At 44.9% G+C, this 8,515-nt stretch overlaps 1 long non-coding RNA gene across 1 annotated transcript; it reads right to left on the reverse strand.

The window, feature by feature from the left end:
• Positions 1-4,062: 4,062 nt before the first annotated feature.
• Positions 4,063-8,063, reverse strand: LOC121004681. Its single transcript, XR_005779808.1, has 4 exons — positions 7,901-8,063; positions 5,051-5,092; positions 4,840-4,887; positions 4,063-4,264 (listed from the first exon to the last, which is right to left on the reverse strand). It is a non-coding gene; the product is annotated as an uncharacterized LOC121004681 (long non-coding RNA).
• Positions 8,064-8,515: the final 452 nt, after the last annotated feature.

Consider the following 8,515-nt stretch of genomic DNA (forward strand, 5'->3'; position numbering starts at 1 on the left):
TCCTCATGTTGCTGCCACCTCAACACTTTGTCACTGGGCCACTGTGTGGTCTCCTCATGCTGCTGCCACATCACTACTCTGTGGTCTTCTCATGCTGCTGCCACCTCCCCACTATGTCACTGGGCTACCCTGTGGTCTCTTCATGCTGCTGCCACCTCAACACTATGTCACTGGACCACACTGTGGTCTCCTCATGCTGATGCCAGTTTACCACTCTGTGGTCTCCTCATGCTGCTGCCACATCACCACTCTGGGGTCTCCTCATGCTGCTGCCACCTCAAAACTATGTGACTGGGACACTCTGTGGTCTTCTCATGCTGCTGCCACCTGAACACTAAGTCGCTAGACCACTGTGTGGTCTCCTCATGCTGATGCCACATCACTACTCTGTGGTCTCCTCATGCTGCTGTTACCTCACCACTATGTGACTGGGCCACTCTCCCGTATTCTCATGCTGATGCCACCTCCCCACTATGTCATTGGGCCATTCTGTGGTCTCCTCATGCTGCTGCCACCTCAATACTATTACTATATCACTGGGACACTCTGTGGTCTCCTCATGCTGCTGCCACCTCTACACTATGTCACTGGGCCACTCTGTGATCTCCTCATGCTGCTGCCACATGACTACTCTGTGGTCTCCTCATGCTGCTGCCACCTCAACCACTATGTCACTGGTTCACTCTGTGCTCTCCTCATTCTGCTGCCACCTAAACATTATGTCACTGGGCCACTCTGTGGTCTCCTCATGCTGCTGCCACATCACCACTCTGTGGTCTCTTCATGCTGCTGCCACATTACCACTCTGTGGTCTCCTCATGCTGCTGCCACCTCAACACTATGTGACTGGGCTACTCTGTGGTATCCTCATGCTGCTGCCACATCAGTACTCTGTGGTCTCCTCATGCTGCTTTCACCTCCCCACTATGCCACTGGGCCAGTCTGTTGTCTCCTTATGTTGCTGTCACCTCAACACTATGTCACTGTGCCACTCCTGTGATCTCCTCCTTTTGCTGCCACCCACTGCTCTGTGGTCTCCTCATGCTGCTGCCACCTCAATACTATGTCACTGGGCCACTCTGTGGTCTTCTCATGCTGCTGCCACATGACTACTCTGTGGTCTCCTCATGCTGCTGCCACCTCAACCACTATGTCACTGGTTCACTCTGTGCTCTCCTCATTCTGATGCCACCTCAACATTATGTCACTGGGCCACTCTGTGGTCTCTTCATGCTGCTGCCACATTACCACTCTGTGGTCTCCTCATGCTGCTTTCACCTCCCCACTATGCCACGGGGCCAGTCTGTTGTCTCCTTATGTTGCTGCCACCTCAACACTATGTCACTGTGCCACTCTGTGATCTCCTCCTTTTGCTGCCACCCCACTGCTCTGTGGTCTCCTCATGCTGCTGCCACCTCAATACTATGTCACTGGGCCACTCTGTGGTCTTCTCATGCTGCTGCCACCTCACCACTATGTCACTGGGCCACTCTGTGGTCTCTTCATGCTGCTGCCACCTCAACACTATGTCAATGGGCCACTCTGTGGTCTTGTCATGCTGCTGCCACCCCACCGCTCTGTGGTATCCTCATGCTGCTGCCACCTCAACACTATGTCACTGGGCAACTCTGTTGTCTCCTCATGCTGCTGCCACATCACCACTCTGTGGTCTCCTTATGCTGCTGCCACATTACCACTCTGTGGTCTCCTCATGCTGCTGCCACCTCAACACTATATGACTGGGCTACTCTGTGGTATCCTCATGCTGCTGCCACATCAGTACTCTGTGGTCTCCTCATGCTGCTTTCACCTCCCCACTATGCCACTGGGCCAGTCTGTTGTCTCCTTATGTTCCTGCCACCTCAACACTATGTCACTGTGCCACTCTGTGATCTCCTTCTTTTGCTGCAACCCCACTGCTCTGTGGTCTCTTCATGCTGCTGCCACCTCAATACTATGTCACTGGGCCACTCTGTGGTCTTCTCATGTTGCTGCCACCACACCACTATGTCACTGGGCCACTCTGTGGTCTCTTCATGCTGCTGCCACCTCAACACTATGTCAATGGGCCACTCTGTGGTCTTGTCATGCTGCTGCCACCCCACCGCTCTGTGGTATCCTCATGCTGCTGCCACCTCAACACTATGTCACTGGGCAACTCTGTGATCTCCTCACGCTGCTGCCTCCTTAACACTATGTCAATGGGTCACTCTGTGGTCTCGTCATGCTGCTGCCACCTCACCACTTTGTGGTCTCCTCATGCTGCTGCCACCTCACCACTATATTGCTGTGCAACTATGTGGTCTCCTCATGCTGCTGCCACATCACCACTCTGCGGTCTCCTCATACTGCTGCCACATCACCACTCTGTGGTCTCCTCATGCTGCTCCCACCTCACCACTATGTCACTGGGCCATTCTGTGGTTTCCTCATGCTGATGCCACCTCAACACTATGTCAATAGGCCACTCTGTGGTCTTGTCATGCTGCTGCCACCTCATCACTCTGTGGCCTCCTCATGCTGCTGCCACATCACCACTATGTTGCTGTGCCACTCTGTGGTCTCCTCATGCTGCTGCCACATCACCACTCTGTGGTCTCCTCATACTGCTGCCACATCACCACTCTGTGGTCTCCTCATGCTGCTGCCACCTCACCACTATGTCACTGGGCCATTCTGTGGTCTCCTCATGCTGATGCCACCTCAACACTATGTCAATGGGCCACTCTGTGGTCTTGTCATGCTGCTGCCACCTCACCACTCTGTGGTCTCCTCATGCTGCTGCCACATTAACACTCTGTGGTCTCCTCATACTGCTACCACTTCACCACTCTGTGGTCTCCACATGCTGCTGCCACCTCAACACTATGTGACTGGGCCACTCGGTGGTCTCCTCATGCTGCTGCCACCTCAATACTATGTCATTGGGCCACTGTGTGGTCTCCTCATGCTGCTGCCACATCACTACTCTGTGTAGGTTCTGCACTTGCTGAGGTGTGTATTTTTGATGTCCTGAAACAACTGAGATATGTATTATTATATTCTGCAGCAGCTGAGGTTTGTATTAGGAGGTTCTTCAGCAGTCAGAGAAACATCAGTTGAGGGACTGGATTAAATCCTGTAGTATTCTGTCTGCACCATGTAAAATGTTTTTATTTTTATTTTTTATTAACAAGTAAGGGTGGGTTCACACTAGCGTTAGGGATTCCATTATGGCTTTCTGTTATAACATGGTTATAACGGAAAATAACGGAATGCCCAGACAGAATGCAAAACGGTTTCCTTTCCGTCCTAATAGAAGTCTATGGGAAAGCATAACGGATCCGTCTGGGTCCCGTTATGCAAGACGGAAAACAAAGTCCTGTCGACAGGACTTTGTTTTCCATCTTGCATAACTGGACCCAGACAGAACAGTTTTGATTCCCATAGACTTCTATTAGGACGGAAAGCAGACGGAATGCATTTTAAAGGCTTCCGTTTTGCATTCCGTCATAATAGAAGTCTATGAGCAGAAGAACGGATCCGTCCTTCCATTTTATGGATTCCGTTACGTTACGTTATAACCATTTTATAATGGAAAGCCAGTGTGAACCCACCCTAAGATAGTTTTTAATTATTTCAACAAAGGGGATACCATCTGCCAGAGGCATTCAAATGCATTGCCCCAGCCCTGTTCCTCTCCAAGCACGCATTGCACTGTGACTAGACTGAGCAGTCTAGACCTGACTGTATCCAGGATTGTCACCAGTACTGACTCCACTCCTGCGCTCTACCACAATGACAGAAGCTATTCAGATTCTTGCTACATATAGAGCCCAATGAGTTTTATGTACACCCCTGCCTGAAATGAATGCTATTCATGCAGTTAATTTTCAGCAAGTTTTCATCATTATTGGCTGCTTAGCATTAGCTTTGCATTATTAATACAGAGCTATAACCACTGGCTAATTCTTCGGAATATGAAGTAAAATCAGCAATTTTTCATCTTATCTCAGATAAGTATGGATCATGAAATATCTTCAAATATTAGCTTTTCATAAATTGACAAGATATATTTTATGATTTAATATGTGTCTTCATTTATTGAATTGCATCATTTTTACATCAGTTCACTATATAACTTAATCAATACATTTCTGATGGGCAACCGTACAGCAGATAGATCATAATAAATTTCAAGGCTTTAGTTCCATCTTTAGGAGTTCATTGTTTTACTTCTTAACACCAATGTTGTCCTTCTTTTGACTAGACTGTGTGCATATCTCTGCAAGAAAGTATAAGAAAGTATTATTATAATTTAGATAGGGTATGAGAAGCTTATATGTTGAAAACAGGCAACTTTTTCAGAAATTTCACATATATGAGAAGACTCAAAGGGGTTGTCTGGACTCCTCAGGATATGCCATCATTAGCTGATCATCAGGGGTTTGACATCCTGCAGATCAGCTGTTCAGATGTAGCTCTATCGTTACAAATGTCAGTCTTGGTAGTCTTTGCGCCAGACTTTCAATTCTACACCAGCTATGAGATAGCGTACTGTAGATTTGATCATCTGGTGTAAATGATAGTAAATTCATCAGACCTTGGGAGGCTCTTTCCCTTCTACTAATCCCCACTTTTCCTCAAGACTTTTAAAAAGTCACAAGTTAAGGGGCGCCATATCTTGTGACTTTATGCCACACTAGTGTTATAAACACTTTGATAAATGCCCCCCAGTGTGCTTATGTTCTCTGACCAGTCACTGAGGGTCCTAGACAATAGCCCCTACTTGTTTCATGAAAAGTCTGAAATAAACTACTGTATATATTCCATTACTTTCAAGCATTCACTTGTGCTTACCCTGAGGTGGAGGACATTGTTGTTCACACACTGGTTCAGGCTCGCAAACTAAAATAAAGTAACAAATCACACAAAACTGGCATTATTTAGAGGCCCATAATATATTATCATAGATTTTTAAAAAAATTCTGATCTAGAACAACCATTTTTTTTTTGTCATCGATTAGCAGAGTTTACATGCAGACAGAGAACCAGATTTTTTTTATCTTACCTTGTTGAATGGGTTCCTCACATTGTGGCTCTGGTTTACAAGCTGGAATAAAAAAATATAAATGAATTGCACATTCACTTCAATGGAATTTATCATGAGAAAAATACTTGAATTAAAGAATTTAAAAAATTCTGAATGTCAGATCACTCATTTAGCAGCAGTTATTAATATATTTAGCCTTTTCTTTTCTTTTCTTTTTTTTTCTTTTTCTTTTTCTTTTCTAGAAATCATTGAGTCCTTTGCATTCATGATTCAACCTTTTCCCTCATCCCCTACCTATTTACAGACATATACAACAGTAGCCATCATTGAGTCGGAAAAGCGTGTAGAGGATCAGGTAAGTATAGATCTGTTCACAAGTACTGCTGGGTGTGGGAGTAGATAGGTCATCAGTATTTGATCTGTGGGGGTCCAACACCAGGGATCCCCGCTAATCAGCTGTTTGAGAAGGCACCAGTGTTCCTGTGAGCACTGCATCCTTCTCCATGCTTACCAAGCACAGCACTGTAAATTGTATATCTGCTGTGCTTGGTATTGCAGCTCAGCCCCATTCACTTATATGGGGCTGAGCTGTGTCTAGGTCATGTGATTGATTGATGTATAGTCACTGGTCTGCGAAAAGCTCTGAGAAGGCCAGGGCGCTACTGTGAGTGTCGCTGCCTTCTTGAACAGCTGATCGACACCCGGGACCCAGACCAATCAGATAATGATGACCTATCCAGAGGATTAGTCATCAGTATTTAAGGGGTTAAGAAACTGAAAGAAGGCCGGAGCGCTACTGCGACGGTGGCTGCCTTTTCATACAGCTGATCTGCGGGTGTCCCAGGTGTCAGACCCCCACTGATTAGATACTGATGACCTATCCAGAGGATTGGTTATCAGTGTTTAAGTCTCAGAAAACCCCTATAAGTAAGAAATCCTTTTAACCCCCCCCCCCTTTTATTAAGGGAGAGTTCACCTCACTGTTTCAGTTTATATTCTTCTGATCTATCAGAACATTAAAAATAAAAACTAGGATCCTTAAAAAAATGGATCCTGTAAAAAAAACGGATCCTGTTGCACATTTGGCACCCGTTTGAGCCATTTTCATCAGAGATTTGGATGCAATGCAGTACTTTTTTCTGTCTAAAAAACAGAAATGGCTTTTTTGGCTTTTTTCTGGCTTTTTTTCCCTGTCAGATCAGAACGGAAAATGAAACAGTGATGTGAACTCCCCCTGACCTGTTTAAGTATCCTGGACACAGAACTGCTCTCTGCTTTGGCCGTCTTCATAGCCCTGCCCTTTGTAATTACAGTTTCACTTGAATGGGACGGAATGTAACTGTAACTAATCCATTCAAATGAACGGGACGTGGGAGCTGTAATTACACCTGCTCACTACTGCACGGTGGGGATGATCTGAGAATAGGTCATCAATATGAGAAGACCGGACAACCCCTTTAACAACCAGAAAACTGGTACACATTACACCAGAAATCTACTCCTAAGGCCCCTTTCACACGGGCGAGTATTCCGCGCAGATGCGATGCGTGAGTTGAACGCATTGCACCCGCACTGAATCCTGACCTATTTATTTCTATGGGGCTGTGCACACGAGCGGTGATTTTCACGCATCACTTGTGCGTTGAGTGAAAATCGCAGCATGCTCCTCTTTGTGCGTTTTTCACGTAACGCAGGCCCTATAGAAATGAATGGGGTTGCGTGAAAATCGCAAGCATCCGCAAGCAAGTGAGGATGCGGTGCGATTTTCACACACGGTTGCTAGGAGACGATCGGGATGGGGACCCGATCATTATTATTTTCCCTTATAACATGGTTATAAGGGAAAATAATAACATTCTGAATACAGAATGCATAGTAAAATAGGGCTGAAGGGGTTAAAAAAATTAAAAATATTTAAACTCACCTTAATCCACTTGCTCGCACAGCCCGGTTTCTCTTCTGTCTTCTTTTTTGCTGTGTGCAGGAAAAGGACCTGTGGTGACATCACTCCGGTCATCACATGGTCCGTCACATGATCTTTTACCATGGGGGATGGACCATGTGATGGACCATGTGATGACCGGAGTGATGTCACCACAGGTCCTTTTCCTGCACACAGCAAAAAAGAAGACAGAAGAGATCCCGGGCTGCGCGAGCAAGTGCATTAGGGTGAGTTAAATTATTATTTTATTTTTTTAACCCCTCCAGCCCTATTGTACTATGCATTCTGTATTAAGAATGCTATTATTTTCCCTTATAACCATGTTATAAGGGAAAATAATACAATCTACAGAACACCGATCCCAAGCCCGAACTTCTGTTGTGAAAGAGGCCTAATCCTGGCTAGAGGAGATTTCAGTTCTGGTGGGCACCACTTAATAAATTGGTCAGATCTTCCTCTACTGGGGTTTTCACTAAAACTGGTGTTTGAAATGCTGGTCAGTAAATGACCCCCATTATGCCAAACTGATGCTATTCTTTTGAGAGTTTGAATACTCTTGTTATTACTATTATTTACAATTATCCAACCACCTAATCTAAAATGTTATACAGATGTTTATCTACAGTGCAGTAATTTAGCAGTAGTAGTCTTAAAAAATTGAACTTGTTCACATGTGATTCCCAACCTTATTACAATTTAGGGCCCCCAAAGCCTGGTGCAAGATCAGGTAAAATATCTGGCAAAAAAATGTTGACCACTTTCCTGACGTCTATGCCAATTGATTCTGGTTCTGATGCTGAAGTCAGATTGCCATCCCTACTATAAAAGTGAAGTTTTTCTGGGGAACTTGTCATAGGCTGATATAGCCCAAGTGGCATGTCCTCATGCCATTCACTTGCATGCCTACATAAAAAGAGGATACTCACGATCCTGGTGCTGTTGGGGTGGTGGTGCACATGGCTCTGGGGTTTTCTTCTGGTGTCCCTTTACTCCAGACATTATTCTTAAAATAATTCAGCTGGTGATTGTGAGAGAATTGGATGCAATTGCTGCAATATGCTTAGTCCCTGCCAGCCAAGGGTTTATATATGCTGGAAAGACAATAATGAAGATCATTGCCAGCATATTTGCCTCTCTTACTCAGAGACCCTGTGTGTTGTGAAACATATTGGTATGTACCATTAGCATTTAATGTTTATGCATTTTCCCCGAAAGGCAGGGAGGTTCCTTTTCAGTTTCTGCCTAATGTGGTTGCAATGATGAAAATGTGATACGTTTCCTTAATGAAATATCACAGAATATGATTAATTCAATTTGTAAATACAATAATATTTAGCTATGATAAATGATGTGCCAGAAGGTACACACAGTCACAATCTGTGTAGCTTTTTTGTATTGTTAATTGACAACAGCTTAGGCCACGTCCATATCACCACTAGTTATTTCTGTTTTATTTCTTCCTTATGAAAATAACAGAAATGTTGGATTCATAATATAACTGAGACCAAAGGTGTAAAACATTGACTATAATGGACCCGTTC

The sequence above is a fragment of the Bufo bufo genome, chromosome 6 (assembly GCF_905171765.1).
Source record: "Bufo bufo chromosome 6, aBufBuf1.1, whole genome shotgun sequence".
In the NCBI taxonomy this organism is placed as follows: domain Eukaryota; kingdom Metazoa; phylum Chordata; class Amphibia; order Anura; family Bufonidae; genus Bufo; species Bufo bufo.